We start from the raw sequence: 17,531 nt of genomic DNA, 5'->3' as shown, positions 1-17,531 counted from the left end.
GTACGTGTGATAGTGCACTTAGATGGGAGGTAGATACTGTAGCAGAATAACAATTCTGAGCTTGGTGTTACCAGAAACAACGTATAAAATCTACCTCATATAAATAATACGCAACGTGGGCTCCAGGCTGAAGATGTGGATGTCATAATCGGCAGGTGCTCCCTCAGTAGACAGCATGGGTGGCCGGGTCGTCATCCTATAAATGGTGACTGTTCTAATTTCAATTTACGATCAAGACTATCACAGATACTGAACAATAAAGCATGGCCTCTGATTTCAGATAGCAAAATAATACAGATCAAACATAAACCAACGCCCGGAGGAAGAAATGGACAACAAGAGAGAATAGACTGGTAATGGAAGACACCTCAAAGAACGAGATTATCGGAAACGGATGAGAGAAATCTACTAACTATGATATAACAGAACAAATGATGTAACAGAACAAATAATGTAACAGAACTATAATGTAACAGAACAAATGATGTAACAGAACTATGATGTAACAGAACTATGATGTAACAGAACAAAGAATTGAGGAACAAGCGAAACTCATTCTCGGGAGGCTATCTTTCAAATCTAAAACTAATAGAAATACAACGAAAGATAAATGATGGAACTAACCAAGAAGCTCCCATCAGTGCAACCGCACGTATTAAAAATCGACATGTAAAAGACCTGCATAACTTATGTTAAATGTTGAGACATTCTGTTGAACAGAATGCAGTCTGGATACTGAGTGTGAAGTAATTTCCAGTAACAAAGATGACGGCTAAGAATCAAATGCGGTTCGTGACATAGCCAACGGCGAACTGATTGAATCCAAAATTCGACAATTTTCATAGTAACTTTGGAACATTTTCATTGGTTAATTACCACAACCGGTGGTTATAAAAACGATCGTCGAAATCATTGGTCTCATTTTCACAAATCCGACACTATCCTCGCCACTAAGAAATATTTAGCTGATATTGTCCCGTACGGCTCGGTAAAATGTATTCGATCAGACAATGGGACTGAATTTACTAGTAAAGACTTTGAATTTCTACTAATTAACCAAACCCAATTAGCCAAAACCAATTAACCAAAACGAAATCTTTGGTGTCATATCCCCATTAGGAGTGAAAAACATTTTACAACTTAAATACATGGAAACATGGAAAGCGAGATCTATGAAACAACAAAACTAAACGTAAAAGAAATCAGCTGAAGTAGGTGTGATAGAAAACAATCTCGCAAACGACCTTGTGTTTGCTTAGCCTGTAAAATGACAGCAGAAAATGTAGAAAAAAAAGACAAGTACAATCTTGTAGGTCGCTCATTGGTCAACACATGCCATTAATTTGCACATGTACACTATTGGTGACTGTTAAATATGATGAATTCTAAAACATCGGAGTTGAGTGGAGTTTTTTGTTGGACAGCTTAAAACGAGAACGAAAACGAACAGTGGGAGAAAATATCGAATACACGAGGATTTGTTGCAAGTGGAGGAAAGAAAGGAAAAAAGATGTCGTTCGTTGTATCAACAAGAGGACGCTTTGATACTGCCAGTTTCCCATTTTATCATAGAAACATCATACAACTTATGAACAGAGAAAAAAAACTCCCGTCCATAAGAAACCAAGAGCTGAAGAAATTACAAGTAGAAACAGGACGTGAACAAGCTCATCCCATACCTCTCAACAGATACAAACTTAAACAATTTAATTTACTCAAGTACCAAGGTAGTAAGTATAATGTTTAAAGTAGAAAAATTTTGTGGAAAGAAAATGGACTGACAAATTCTGGATAGGAATTTAGGCTGGAAAACATGATCAACAAACTTAAAAAGGAAATCAAAGAAGAAACAAAACGGAAGAAAACAGAAAATGGAGAACAGGTAGAAATGTGACTCGCAGAGAAGGCTAAACAAGAAACAGAAAGAACAAGCAAAAAGCGCAAAGGAAGGGAAATTACGACTATACACATAAATCCGGACAGTGCAAGCAAGAAGTACCTTTGAAAGCAATGAAAGCCAATTCTATCAAAATGAAACAGTAAACCACATAATACGAGGTGCCTTCAATAAGTTTCCAGACTTTTTTCGTATGGGCACTTTTATGAGAGTACACACCAGCTGTATAAATCAGGCTTTAGTAAGATGTGTTCCAATTCCGTTGTTGCTGCTCATAAACCTGAAATCATAAAAATTGTTCAGCCATCCCATAACATATTGAATTTTTAAGGAGTCTGCGACAATTTTAAATGCCTGTACAAACAAAGTCTGGAAACTTATTGACGACACCTCGTAAGTGAATGCATCAAACTCGCCCAAAAAGATTACAACAAAAGCCACGACTGCGTGGAGAAATTAGTATACTATGAACTCTGCAAACAACTGCACCTCAGAACATATAGTCAAACGATCGTCTGATCAGAATGGTTATCTTGAATGAGTTTCACACTGTTCGTACCATAACTCCTCCCCCGGGCGATAAATTTTATCTTCGAGGTTATATCGAAGAGAAGTGTGTTAGAAGTATTGACACATTTACATGGTTAAAAAACAATCAATACATCACAGTTAGACATTCAGGGTTGGAACTTGGTAGACAACTCAGACGTAAATCGAAGAGTTTTATATCAAATATAATTGGCGATTTTATTAAGTTGGTGCAAAATAATGTCTTTTAACTTGAAGTTGAACGTAAAAAATGACATTATTTTAGCACCAACCTAATAAATGGAAATTGCTCGTAACAAGGCGTGAATTCACTTGATGTAAACATCCAGCAAAAACAAAAGATGGTTATAACACATGCAGAAGATTCCTATTGACTTTATTCTAAAAAAAAAAAAGATCAGGACTAGATATGGTTAAAACAATGATCAGATTGCAGAAAGAATGGTGATTTTTTTTATTATTATTAAGGATTCTATAGACACGATATTGAGGCGCACATTCGATAATTTGTGAGTGAGACGAGACAAGCAATAATGCTTTGAGAAAACGTCATTTCAAGATAATCGAACCCTGGCATATCATGGAGAACAATTTACATCCAGTGTTCAGATTTTTGAATCATGCAAAATCAATAAGAAAAAATTATGTAGAATCCGTCGCTATTTGAAATCTGTCGATCAGATCTAATATTTCAAAGTGCCACGAGTCGGACAAATCATACATGAAAATTGACTTTTCTGAATTCATTTATGCGCGCGAACATCAGATCGCCCTCGAGTGACCTTATGAATTGAATAAAGAGTGAATTTAACCCAATACAACAGTACCTTTGCATTGAAAAATGCGGTAAGACAACGTTATTAGACGGGCCGGAACTGTTCAAGCAATCATTAGTTGAGTTAAACTAAACTGCTAACAATTGCCATTGCACAGAACTCATATTAACAGTCGCAGCTACGGCGTTTTTAAGTGCGCATTTCTGTACGAGACTTCACCTGTAATGTCTCTAAAGTTAATAATGAATTTTTTTAACATAAAAGTTTTACAGCATAGATCATAATGGAATGATCCGCATTTCGGATTTGAATCCGTGAAGATGGAATTATCAACCACTACGTGCGAATAATCACCGACCCCGATTCTGTGTGCGGTGGTTTCTTTCTTCTTAGCCTTTTCTTCTGGCCGTATCGTCGTCTCTCACATAGGTGACTGCCGAGGAGGCGAGCACTGGTTCACTCGTATAAAAAATAAACAACGCAAGAGAAAATATAGAAAACACAAACTCCGACACGTTCTTTGTGCTAGTTGTATCCTGGATGTGTGTGTAACGCCGTCGATCTTTTAAAGGCTAACTTCCACATCTTAGTTTTTGTCGATGCTGTGTTCGTCGGCTTGAGGTCGGCTTGAGGTCGGCTTGAAAGTCAGCACCAAAATGTACCTGGATGTGCCGAAGAGTATTGTGAATGATGCAAGATACAAGCAAAAGCCAACACACACGGATGATATTAAATAAGTAATATGTAATTTTTATGACATTGGCGTTTTAACTTAAAAGTAGATACCATAAAGATTAAAGTGTAGATAATTTCCTCTCTGACCTATTCCGTCAAGAGAGTCTAGATGGCTGGAGACCTAAACCTGAGATAGAACTGATAGTTATGTTCGGTCCTCAGAGATTATTCTTACAGGCAATTATTTCTTATTTTGGGGGAGAGTGTGTTTTAAATCGCCTCTAACTTACAAAATGCATCGGCAAAAACTAACATGGAATACAGATTAGTTTAATCACAGCAAATTTATCATCAGTTCATAGTGATCCTTTTTGGGGGGAGAAAAATCCCTCTTCAAATTTAAATGGCCTTTGTGTTTCAATTTATTGCTGCCAGACGTGGGCAAATTACTTAGGCGATTGTTGTCTTTTAAAGAGCGATACAAGATATGAACCAGGGTAAACATGTACAGGTAATATTAAATAAGTAATATGTAATTATTATGTCATGAGTTTCTTAACTTAAAAGAAGCTATTCTAAGGGTTAAAGTGGAGTATAAGTGTTTATTTGAACCATTTCGGCACAGGAGTCTGTATCGCTGGTTTCTCGTATATAGTTCGAAATGATAGTCGTCTTTTTTAATACCATCCTCACAAGCATTTTTCTCCTATTTTGGAAAGAAGATGAGTTTATGATGTGTCCCTGACGTTGAATGCCGACAGGTCTAATCATAGCAGATTTGGCATCCCTATTTAGGGGAGATAGATTACCCTCCAAATTTAAACTTCTTTGAGACTAACCTTGCTGCCAGATGTGGGTAAATCACCTAGTAGTATTTTCTATAACATACGTAGACCATGTCAACAGCTATTCAACCTGTTCCCGTTCCTGTTTTGCGTGGGCGAGAGAAAATGAACGACTGCTTGTGTATTGCATTACAGATGTAGGAAAACGAAGAAATAGGGTCACCCGCTTAGATCTACGCACTTGTTCTTTCCTGGTGCATTGAGTGGGTCAACTATACAAATAGACGGTAACATATGTTCAGGTGCGAGCTTCGATCGACCGTTTTTTCTATGCAGTTTTTTGTTTTTTCCTTTTATGTTTTGTATAAAAATAAAACTCGCACTATTGTGCCAAATGCTGAGAATAAACCGGACATCTTAGGCCAATCTGATGAAACATGTCACATCTATATGTCTTTAAAAGTAGGAATGTGTGTGAGGGCACTTCTCAACCTATATTCTCAACGACTGCAGACTTGAAATTTGGTAAATAGGTATTCAGATATGTGGAAAAGTGTTTTATCGGTGTTCATTCAGAAAGAAAGAGCTACTAAATGATCAATATAAAAAATTGGTAAGTCACCGGATTTTTATCTCTTTGTCAACTGTTTCACGAGGTTTGAAAACATTTTTTTAAGATTATGGCAAGTCAGTCTAATGGTTATCGTACTTGACTCAGCTCGGGTATTCTTTTTTTTTAATTACAAGAAGTGAACAGTTTAGAAAAAATAAAACTCGAATGCACATGTCTCAGTTTCTTTCGGGGTTTTTTTTATTTTATTTTTTAAAGGAGTTTAACGTTGCATTTACTACCGGGCAACATCGGATACATCTTCTAGATATTTTATATTTCTGTTGCTGTTATCACTCTCTTTTCACTTGCATCCTTACGAGGGCAAAGTTTAATACAAGATTGTTTTTGTGTATCTTGTTTGCGGACAGTTATCCTCATCTTCGTTGTTGTTTCATCACGTTTCAATCAACTAATCCTCTGGCCTTCTTCGGGTGATTAACCGCGATGGGATAGGAATGCTGAGTCTCTTAACTGTATTCTCAGTAATTACTGCCTTTCATAGTTGTTGCTGTTGTTGTTGTTGTTCTTCTTCTTCTTCTTCTTCTTTCATGAGGTTTTGGCCAACTAATTCTCTGGCCTGCTTTGGAAAGGAGGGAAATCGTTATCTTCAAACAATGCTCACATGTAAACGTAGAGACCCAACGCCTCTATCTACTGCTCCACGGATTCCAATAAAATAATATAATAAAAATCGTTTTTAATATATGAAATTATCCAGCTCCTAAAAAGAAAAAAGTAATACACTTACTCAACCCGAAAGACGGCTCAAGAAGATGGATTTCCTAGAATTGCACATGGTATCTGGTATTTCTCAATCAACAGGGAAAGGGCTATTTAAAAAATGACTTACACTTTTTTGGCTTCCGGAGCAAGGTAGGAGGTACTTTCAATAAGTTTTTCGTATGGACATTTTATTGATAATACACACATGAAACTCTAATCTCGTTCAAAGTAATCTTCCCCGACTGCAATGCACTTGTTGTACCGTTCCAACAACTTCTGGTAGGTTTCATAGAAGTCCCCTTGTGTGAACATGTCAATGACCCTCATCACACCCAGTGCCACAGTGTCTTTCATCTCCTCAATTGCTCATATCGACAGCCTCTAAGGTTTTCCTTGATCTTAGTAAATGACCAAAATTCCACAGTGAGCAAGGTCTGCACAATGGGGAGGAGGAGTAACTGTCTTGATGTCCATCTTGGTCAAATAGTCTGTGATAAAGATGGAGTTGTGGACTGGTGCATTCACGCAAATCCATCGCATCTGTAATTCCTCGTGTATAATTGTGTGTACAGTTCCCACATACATCAAACTGTACACTTATTGCTTCTATGGACACACGACGGTCCTTATCCATCAAATTCCTTATTTGACCAAGGAACTCCTTCCACAACTCTCCTCAACACCACTCAGACACTCCCTGCCTTCCTTGAATCTCTTATACCACTTAAAAACTGGTCCTCGATTCAGGCAAAAAGGTCTAAGAGAAGCCTGGAGCATTTCATACGTTTCTGTGACATTTTTTCCAATTTTAAAACAGAATTTTTTGCATATCGTTCTTCTACAATGTCATCGCGTCCAGATTGCATTTTTTTAATTCGGCAGCTGTGGTAAGCAGGCTTTAGTAGAGGGTATTTAAATTCCTGCTGTACCTGTTAATTTTCACTTGAAATCATAAAGATCGGTCAGTCATCTCATAAGATGTATATCAATAACACACTGAATGCTTGTACAAATAAGTCTGAAAACTTATTGAAGGCACCTCGTAATTCTCGCAAAAACCCTGATCTAATAATTATTTAAAAAAAAAACAAACATTTTCACCTGGTCAAAATGATAAGACCACTTTAATAAAATCGGCTAGTCTTAAAAAAAATGAATACGAAAAACTTTCTATGTTACTAAAAGCAACTTGTTAGTGGATAAAAAACATCTTACTAAATTATAAATGGCAAAAGGGAAACCATTATCAGAGTTTGAGAGAGGAAGGATCTTTGGGCTTAATAGGGGTGGATTCTCCCATAGATCCATTGCAAACGAAGTGAATTGTAACAAAATAGTCATCACAATTTTTTAAGAAATCCAGATCAATATGGGCATAAAAAGAGTCCAGGTCGACCAAAAAAAATAACCCCATCACTGGCTCACCGTATCAGAAGAAGTTTTTTAAAAAAAACTCCAGTATGAGATAAAAGATATAAAAAACCAAACAGCAGCAGAATGTAGTCCTAAAACCATCAGAAGGCATCTGAAAATTAAGGGTTTCAATCATTTAAAGCGACTGCAGAACCAACGTCTTCTTGATCAGCACAAAACTAACCGACTTAAATATGCCGCCAAATACCAGACTTGGGATGACGAGAAGTGGGAAAATGTAATTTTCTCCGATGAGAAAAAGTTTAATCTAGATAGTCCAGATGGATTTCAACACTACTGGCATGATAAAAATTTGCCCCAAGAGATTTTTCAACTCAGCATAGTGGAGGAGGGTCTATAATGATCTGGGTTGCTTTCTCATCAGCTGGGACCCTAAAGTTTCAAGTAGTGAAAGGCCGGCAAACATCATTGAAGTACATTTCAATGCTTGAAAATGGTTCTATCAGGACTGAAGGTCCACGTCTGTGTGGAAGAAATTGGATTTTCTGCGATACACACTTCTCGACAAGCACGAGAATACTTTTCTTCAAATAATATAGAAATGTTAGATCATCCAGCATGTTCTCCGGACCTCAATCCCATTGAAAATCTTTGAAAGACGTGTTCAAGGATGGAACCCAGTATGATTCGATAAAGGAACTTTCTGATTCAGTTTTCAGTACATGGGATTAAATTCCTTCGCAACTGATAAAAAACTTAGTCGCAAGCATGCCGAAGAGAATTTTTGAAGTAATTCATAATAATGGAAGCTATACTAAATACTGAGACCCTTTTTAGTCATTTATAATTGCCTTTTGTTAGATAAATTATCAGTGGTCTTATCATTTTGACCAGGTGAAAATGTTTTTTGTTTTAAAATAATTATTAGATCAGGGTTAAGGTTTTGAATGAAGCAGATTTCATTTTTTCATTTTTTTTCCTCGTCATATTTTCCCTTTTGGCAATGGTTTCAACCATTTGTTTGATTAAAAATTCGATAATATGCGTAAACGCTTACTTTCTTAAGTTAAGTCCTATTCGTGGCTGTTTCTTCACAAGTCTAATAAAATGTACAAAGGACACAGTTTCATGCTGAAAAGGGACAGTACATGGCACAGGATCAGAAATATACCACAACCAACAGGTAATAAAGCCATTTAAAAAATGACCAACACTCTGATAAGGGAAATGTTTAGATGGTTAATTTTGTAATTGTATTTTAATCGCTTAGCGCACAGATTGAAAGGTCGTATCTGATAAATATGTCATTGTAGCAGTTTACTGACAATGAAAAATATTGCGGACTTAAATAAATAGCACAATTTGTTGGTGAGATGATTAACTAGCAGGACTACACGATATTGGCCAGGGCATTAAAAAAAATAAGCAGAAGTTAAGTGGTATATACAACATCTTTATATCACAACGTATATTTCCCCTGCTTTCACGGTTCTTTATCTTTTTCTGTTTAACTTTCTCCTACTTTTCCGTCCTTCTCCTTATTTCCTTTCTTTATTCTGCACTCAATCCATTCCATTTTCTTGTTTTAACGTGCTGAAAAATTCTTTTGCTGGAGATATTTCTTTTAAATGTAAGACTGAAATTATATTTATTCCCCTCTCGCTGAGTAAAACAAAACACAGTGACAAAGGGGATACCGGGTAATTCCATTTCCCAACAACTTTTATTATAATATGAAAAAGAAAAATGTGGCTAATGAAAGGTAATTCTATTGTGGATTTTAATCTCTCATCGCCCATCATAATTTGATAAAAAATTATGACATTTACTCTATATTTCGAGTAATTAGCCTTTTATCATATCGTTTTATCTCAGAATTACACTTAAACCCGCAGAAAATATTATCGCACAAAGAAACCAGACGTAGTTGATCCTCATAGATTTCTTTCTAAATTTTAAATATTATACATCCAGGGCAGGGGCGAAGATGGGACTAGTGCCACTCGTGCCCTGCACGACCAATAACTCGGTCAATGTTATTCAAATTGGATTAAAAAATAACTCGTTTGGCCAAAGAAATGTAGCCGAGACGCGAGAAAATATCAAAGTTGGGCGCCCAACTCCTTTATTGGTGAATAAGGTCAGAACTCGTTCGTTCCAATCCAAATGGTTTAATAACATTGACTGGCTATGTGTGAATAAATCTGAGGAAAAACTCTATTGTTGGCCTTGCTTGCTTTTCACACCTAAATCAGGACAATCATGGACTGATACTGGCAATCTGTGGTATACAATGGAGAGTCACGCAATAGCAACTATGATGACTTACTTTGGATCCACGGACTATCGGTTGGGAACTGAAGTTTACAGAGGGCAGGGGGGCACGAGTAGCAATAATAGGCTAAAGGCGCCACTGATCCAGGGTAACGCTGATCACAAAATACAAAACGTTGTGGGTTTTTGTTTAGTAGTGTCAAACTTTTAGCTTGATATACAAACGTACAAACATACAAACATGTGTCCTTTACATAATAGATGCTATATGTAAAAAAATTGTTACGTTTGCAATCTTAGCTGTACATATTAAACATAAATTTTTCAAAGCTCATTTATTCATCCGGGTTAACTATAAGAAGGCGGTTTGCCGGACGCGTCTACCGTATAAGGTCGCCGTCAATAAAAGGATCATTTGGGACTGTTTTGTCAAGGAAACGAACTTACGTCAAATTCATTTGATGAAGACGCCATATTATATTAACGTATTGATTCGTGTTCAGGGAAATATCAGAAAGTTCATCTCTTTTTCTTTTCTCGAACTATTCTACGTTCCTCAGATCTCAGCAGATGTTGCAAATGTTGACGAGAAATCAATAGCTTCATTCTATATTTGCATTCGTTTCTCGGAGTTATAAAGTGCGATCTTTTCATTTGTGATAATGCGCGTTACATAATTTCAGTATATATCCATATATCTATAAAAGTGAAAGTGTATGTCTGTGTGTGTCTCTGTCTGTGTACATTTCCCTATACAATAACTCTGTCAATTTTCAGTCTACAGACTCGAAATTTAATATACAGAATATGGAGATTTGTGAAAATCTTTGTAATCCGTTTCCGGCCAGGAATTTGACTGTTAAGAGGTCAACGTTCAACGATTTGACCTTTGAGGATTCTACCAAACTCCTCCACCAATTTCGGGTCTAAACAATTCAAATTTTAGATATAGGTTCCTTGGATACGGATCTTAATTAATAACTTGATGTGAGTCAAAAATAATAAATTTTAACGGTCCATATAAGGGGTCAAAGTTTTAAAAAAGTGACCTCTGCAGTCCCTACCTAATTACTCAGACAATTTCTGGTCTAAACATTTGCAATTTTACATAAAGGGTATTCAGAGATAGGGCAAGCTTTTTAATCGGTTTGGGTCGAAGATTTGTGCTACCATTATATAAATGTATGTATGTATGTATGCTTGCATGTCTGCCTAAAACTTTCGACAGAGGCGACGGATTTTCACAAGATCAGTATCGTTTTAAAGCTCGACCCTTCGGACGATACATACCGAAAGGTTAGCTAAAAACAATAATTTCTTCACCCGCAACTGGACACTTTTCTACAGGGAGGGGTCGCTTTTTTCGCCGATATTTTCGAAAGTCATCCCCTCTTTTCGGTTGTCTAGACTTAATTAAAACCTACGTCAATTCCGGTTTGGCGGTGGTCGTAATAGCAAAGACGTCACGTTTTCCCCGTTCTTTTCGCCAAGTAGTTTTTATGAGAATAAATCCTTTATAATATAATGTTATTATTTCTCACAACTTCCCCCTGAGCTATGTTCATGTTCCGTTCTATCTCCCCTAGGATCCTCCGACCACACAGTTGTATCAGTTAAGATAAAGATGCAATAAGTCTTCAGAGGTACGTCTCCACCGTACTGTACATCGATACTATATGGCTGACTGGGATAGCTTACGTACATTCATATCTGATCTACCTCTGCATTCCATGTTTAAAAAGGATGTGTCCTCTATAGTATCAGACTTGATAAAATGGTTAATTGTAAGCATAGACCGATTCATACCATCCAAAAATTCCAACAAAAACCTAACAGCCAGCCATGGTTCTCCCCAGAATATGCTGCTGACATCGCGCACAGAAATGACTTTTTCTATAGCTACAAACGTAATAGATGCACTGAGACTAAAGCTGCTTCAAGACTGCCAGCAACCACTGTAAAAGAGTAATAAAACATGCAAGAGAGCTATATGCTCCGTCCGTTAAACCAAAAGTAGCTGAGCAGCGGCCAAACAATTTGCCAAGAACTTTGCAGCTAATTCTACTCTATGCGATGAAAGCCATCAGCTCCCCGTATTTCCTCCTATTACAGACAACACACTATGCAACATACAAATATCTGTGCGTAAGGTTGCCAAGCTAATAAAGAACCTAGATTCCAGTAAAGCAACTGGCCCTGACGGCATCACAATTATAGTTTTAAAAACATATTCAACCAGAACTTGCCCCCATACTTACCAAACTGTTTAAGCGTTGCCTTAAGGAGAAGTGCTTTCCAACACCCTGGAAAACCTCATCAGTATGCCCTGTATTTAAGAATTCAGGTGATAAGATTTTATGAGATAAGATTTTTTTCGCAGTATGGGTTCCAGCCTGCCTTCCTACTATAGCTTTTTTGTCTCAACACACACCTCAAAAAACCCAAGCAACACCGGACACCCATGCTAGTATATATATATATATATATATATATATATATATATATATATATATATATATATATATATATATATATATAAATGCAACTTTGTCTATGTGTAAGTTATAGACTCCGGAACGGCCGAACAGATTTTCTTTAAATCGACAGAACTTTAGTGTATAAGTCTAGGAGTGAACTTAGTCAAGTTCTGTCTCAGAATTCCTCTCGATAATTACCGATAATCGATAATAGAAACCGTTATTTTAATTTATCTATTATTGGTAAAGATATTTGTCCATGTCGTCGCTTAGCAACAATGATAGATCAACGGGCCGTGAAAATTCTACAGCGGGTAAGTTGATAGCGTGATTCCCTTTTTTTCATGGCGTGGTCTGTAGGTTCAAACTCAGCACGTAAATTTCTTTATTTTTCTTTTTTCTTTATTAACTGCAAAGAATTTTATAAGCCTTGAAAATTTACGAGTTCTTTTTTGTTTTGTTTTGTTTTGTTTTTATATATTTTCTTTTGTTTTTTTTTGGGGGGGGTGCATGATGTGGTCCGTATATTCAACCATTTCACCGATTTCGATGACAATAAAATAATGAGAGCATGGAATATTTGTTGATCCTCATGACATCCTGGACAAGGTCGGGTTTCCCTGCTTGTTTGTTTATTACAGTTATAATAAAAGGGAGGTACTTGCTTTATTAATACTAGCTTTATCATAGTAATATGAAAAGAGGAGATAATTAGGATATTCTTAGTACGTTAAATAAACGTTGTCATCGATAAAAATGCAGATGGACGTATCTTGGTACTGTTTTCTCTATAGTAAGGAGTAAACTAGTCTTTTAAGGGGGAAGGAAGAGATGGACGCGGCAAGTTATCGATGCTGTTAAATCAAAACACCGTTTTCTCAACCCAAGACTTTTTTTTTTCTTTTAGCTCTTCTGTTTCTTTCAAAGGTTCCATGAAATAGAATACGAATTTTTTTTACCACCAAAGACGAACCTACCTGTTGCAAAACTCTTGGTCAGTGGCAACTTTTCTTTGCAAGTCCGTCGTTTTTTATTGGTCAGATTGTTGGCTGGGTAAGAAGAGTAGGGTACCTGGTTGTTGGATGTTTACCAAGTTGCTTTCTATCTGGAAACCGTCGTCTGGAGGAAGTAATATATGAATATACAAAAAGGAAAAACTAGAACAGACAACGAAACAGAAAAAGAAAAGGAAAGAAGAATAAGAGGAGACAAAAAGAATTACAGGAAGATAGAGCAACAAAATAATCGAAAAAAAAAGAAAGGAGCACAGAAATATAAATATCATCAATCCTCAAAAAATATTAGAAGAAAAACGTTGATTTTAAAGGGAGTCGGGTCTATTTTAAACGAATATAACATTTAAAATTGTCGCCAAGTAGTTTTTATGAGATTAAAACTTTTATAATATTACTAGCATGGGTGCCCGGCATTTCCCGGGTATTTGGAGGTGTATTTTGAGCAATAAAAAAAACAGCGGTCAATTTTTTTAACTTTGATCCCTGTTATGACCCCTGAAAATTTATTGTTTTGGGCTCAAATCAAATTAATAAGTTGGATCCATGTCCAAGGAATATATATCTAAAATTTGAAGTTTTTAGACCTAAAATGGTTGGAGGAGTTTGGTAGAGTTCTCAAAGGTCAAATCGTTGGAATTTGGCCCCTTAACAGCAAAATTTCTGACTGAAAACGAATTACAAAGATTTTCACAAATCTCAGTACCCTGCACATCAAACTTCGAGTGTGTAGACTGAAAATTGACAGAGTTAATGCATAGGAAAATATATACACACAGACGCACAGACAGATACACAGACAGACAGATACACAGACCACGTTCACTTTTATAGATATATAGATATTATTACAAGTTAGAAAAGCATTTCATCCAAGGCATGAAAATTGTTAAACACAATGTTTTTACTATAGGCTTTAAAAATATAGGTACAAGATCTAATTTGAAATTTATTTATCTTCAAAGTGCACTTTTATAAATTTTACAAAGTAAGGTATAAAAATTTAATTCAAAGTGAATCAAAAAATTACCTGGATGAAATGCTTTTCTAACTTGTATCTTATCTTTTTAGGATTATATTTTAAAACTCTCCTTCTCTTTGTTTCAGTTTGTATTTCTCCTCACACAGCAACTCATTTTTGCAACCCCCTCTTTGTATTATTACGGGTCTGAATATTCTCTCTGTTTCAGTTTCTATTTCTCCTCATACCACAACTCATTTTTGCAACCCCAGCTTTGTAATATAGGTTTGAATAATGAGAAAATCTGAATTTTTTAAACAAATACTTTAAAATAACTTTTTTAAATTAAATTTTTTAAAACTTATTTCAGAATAGAAAATCTTTAAAAAATTTAATAAGGAACATATTTTATATAGGTTGATTAACAAATATTCAGTACATAACGAGAAAAATAGCGATGAAAATTTCAAAAGGAATGTATAACTGGTTACGGTCAATAGTAGTCCTCGCCAGCGAAAGTCTTTGCTATTTTTATTCTATTATTATTATTATTATTATTATTATTATTATTATTATTATTATTTAAAACATTTTGTGTCCTGCTCTTTCGTGCGAGGAATAATTTCTAACAACTTCCCCCTGAGCTATGTTCATGTTCCGTTCTATCTCCCCTGGGATCCTCCGACCACTCCGTTGTATCAGTTAAGATAAAAATGAAATGTAATAAGTCTTCAGACGTACCTCTCCACCGTACTGTATATCGATACTATATGGCTGACTGGGATAGCTTCCGTACATTGATATCTAATCTACCTCTGCATTCCATGTTTAAAAAGGATGTGTCCTCTATAGTATCAGGGCTGACCGAATGGATAACTGTAAGCATAGACCGATTCTTACCATCCAAAACTTCCAACAAAAGCCTAACAGCCAGCCATGGCTCTCCCCTGAATGTGCTGCTGCGATCGCGCACAGAAATGACTTTTTCCATAGCTACAAACGAATTAGATGCACTGAGACTAAAGCTACTTCAGGACTGCCAGCAACCACTGTAAAAGAGTAATAAATAATGCAAGGGAGCTATATGCTCTGTCCATTAAATCAAAAGTAGCTGAGCAGCGGCTCGGGTCCCACCAGTTTTGGCATATAGCAAACAGGATCCTGAACAGAAGCATGCGTTCTATCGTTATTGTCAATGGATCTGAGGTCATCTCGTCAGCATCAATCAAGGCCAAACTATTTGCCAAGAACTTTGCAGCTAATTCTACCCTATGAAAGCAATACGCTCCCCGTATTTCCTCCTATTACAGACAACACACTATGCAACATACAAATATATGTGCGTGAGGTCGTCAAGCTAATAAAGAACCTTGATTCCAGTAAAGCAACTGGCACTGACGGCATCGCAATTATAGTGTTGAAAAATCTTCAACCAGCACTTGCCCCTATACTTACCAAACTGTTTAAGCGTTGCCTTAAGGAGAAGTGATTTCCAACACCCTGGAAAACCTCATCAGTATGCCCTGTATTTAAGAATTCAGGTGATGTCATCTTCCTCTCAGTACAGACCAATAAGTCTCTTGTCTGTCATGAGTAAGTTGCTGGAATCCATAGAGAAGTAGTCAAACACCTCAGCAGAAATAACCTTCTTAGTGACATGCAATATGGCTTCCGTTCTGCTAGATCTACAGCAGATGTGCTAACGGTTAGATCTCATAAGATTAGTGAATCTCTTGACAAAGTCTTCCTTTATAGGGCAATTGCTCTTAACATATTCAAGGCCTTCAATAAGGTATGGCATAAAGGCCTACTTCACAATATTTCCAGCTACGGTATATATGGAAATGTTTTCTCAATTATTAAATCATTTCTCTCTGATAGGCTCATAAGATGGGCAGAAATCAAAGGCCGACAGTATTAATACTGGAGTCCATCAGGGGTCCATTCTGGACCCAACTCTCTTCCTGATCTACATTAATGATCTCCCAAAACCCATACTTAAATCATTCGTTGACATCTATGCTGATGACACGGCCATCTATGGCAACACATCAAAGGCCGTAAATCACAAAGTTCTCTCTGATTGTCTATCCTCAGATCTTGAGCGCGTGGTACAATGGGGGAAGAGGTGACTGGTTACTTTACTGCATCTAAAACCAAGCTCCTATCTTTACATCATTAACGCTCTGATCCCCATCTGCCATCAATTGAAATGGATGGCTCTTGTCTTGGGGGGGGGTTCATATTTTGACAAGCTTCTGGGATTGACCTTTAGGCCTGATCTAAAATGGAATACGTACATCAAGTCTGTTGCCAAGGTTGCTGAGAAAATGGTGGGATCCGTCTACCGCCCCAGAAGATATCTCATTACTGATGTAATTCTCAATGTGTATAAAAGCCAAGTACGTCCAAGGATGGAGTACTGCTGCTACATCTGGTCTGGCGCTGCTGAAATAGCCTATCCTGCCTGACAGAGTACAAAATAGACTTCGTGGCTTAGTGGGGGATGCCCTTTTCTCTTCCCTGCAACCTCTCCCACAGAAGAGACGTTGCGAGCTTGTCTTTGTGTTATCTTTATTTCCATGGCAAGTGCTCGTCCGAGTTCCAATCTCTGGTCCTTAATCAAAACGTAGATTCCATGAACAAAGCTTCTTTCTTAGAAGTGCACGCCTGTGGAACTCTGTTCCGTTTGCCTGTTTCCTACCTGACTACAACCTGGATGTCTTCAAGTCCAACATAAACAAATTCCTGATGAACCGCCCCCTTAAGTAAGACACGTTATCAAATCTCCAATACTAACGTACTGTACACGCAATAACCCTTATCCCCGAGTGTCTTCTGGGCCTTGTTAAGCAGTGACCACTTTGTAAAAAAAAAATTTTTTTTTGTAAAGTAACACCATAAGGCGAGGAAAATACCGTAACCAGGAGCCGGAGAAACATCGTATTTCACATCGTAACCTGAAAAACGTATCCTTGTGCTACCGTATCCCGAGGTTCTCCTGTATTTCAAACAATACCTACTTTTTTTACAAACAAATCCAAGACAATGTAAAAATATTTCCTATATTTGAAGTGCGTCGAAATTCAGTGTTTATATTCCCGACAATTTATTGGCCAGCTTCTATCACAACAGGCTCTATAACAACAGGCTCTATAACAACAGGCTCTATCACAACAGGCTCTATAACAACAGGCTCTATAACAACAGGCTCTATAACAACGTTTAAGCGATATTTGCACTGGTTATGTTTAGCTGTGTGTTCATATTCGAAAAAAGGTGTGATGTCACTAGGTACAAAGCGTCAGCAAGGTAATAATCGAGTCGGACACAACGTACCTTAAATAATTGTAGCAATGATAATAATGATTTATATATGAAAAATTAAATTGCTGACATTAGCAATATTGCTGT

General features: G+C 36.8%; 1 long non-coding RNA gene across 3 annotated transcripts in view; it reads right to left on the bottom strand.

Moving 5' to 3' along the window:
• The window catches only part of LOC145273058 (uncharacterized), a 296,130-nt gene that overhangs the window by 252,933 nt on the left and 25,666 nt on the right, over window positions 1-17,531 (bottom strand). The window contains exon 2 of one of the 3 annotated variants that reach the window (XR_013866152.1): window positions 13,121-13,262. The exons of 1 other annotated variant lie outside the window; for it this stretch is intronic. This is a non-coding gene — a long non-coding RNA (uncharacterized LOC145273058). Of the gene's footprint in view, window positions 1-12,212; window positions 13,263-17,531 lie in introns of those variants that run through there. One more of the 3 variants, XR_013866153.1, reaches the window with a different exon arrangement.

Source organism: Euprymna scolopes, chromosome 4 (assembly GCF_053919585.1).
Source record: "Euprymna scolopes isolate OS-2025 chromosome 4, ASM5391958v1, whole genome shotgun sequence".
NCBI classification, from domain to species: Eukaryota; Metazoa; Mollusca; class Cephalopoda; order Sepiida; family Sepiolidae; genus Euprymna; species Euprymna scolopes.
This window is presented reverse-complemented; position numbering and strand designations above follow the sequence as displayed.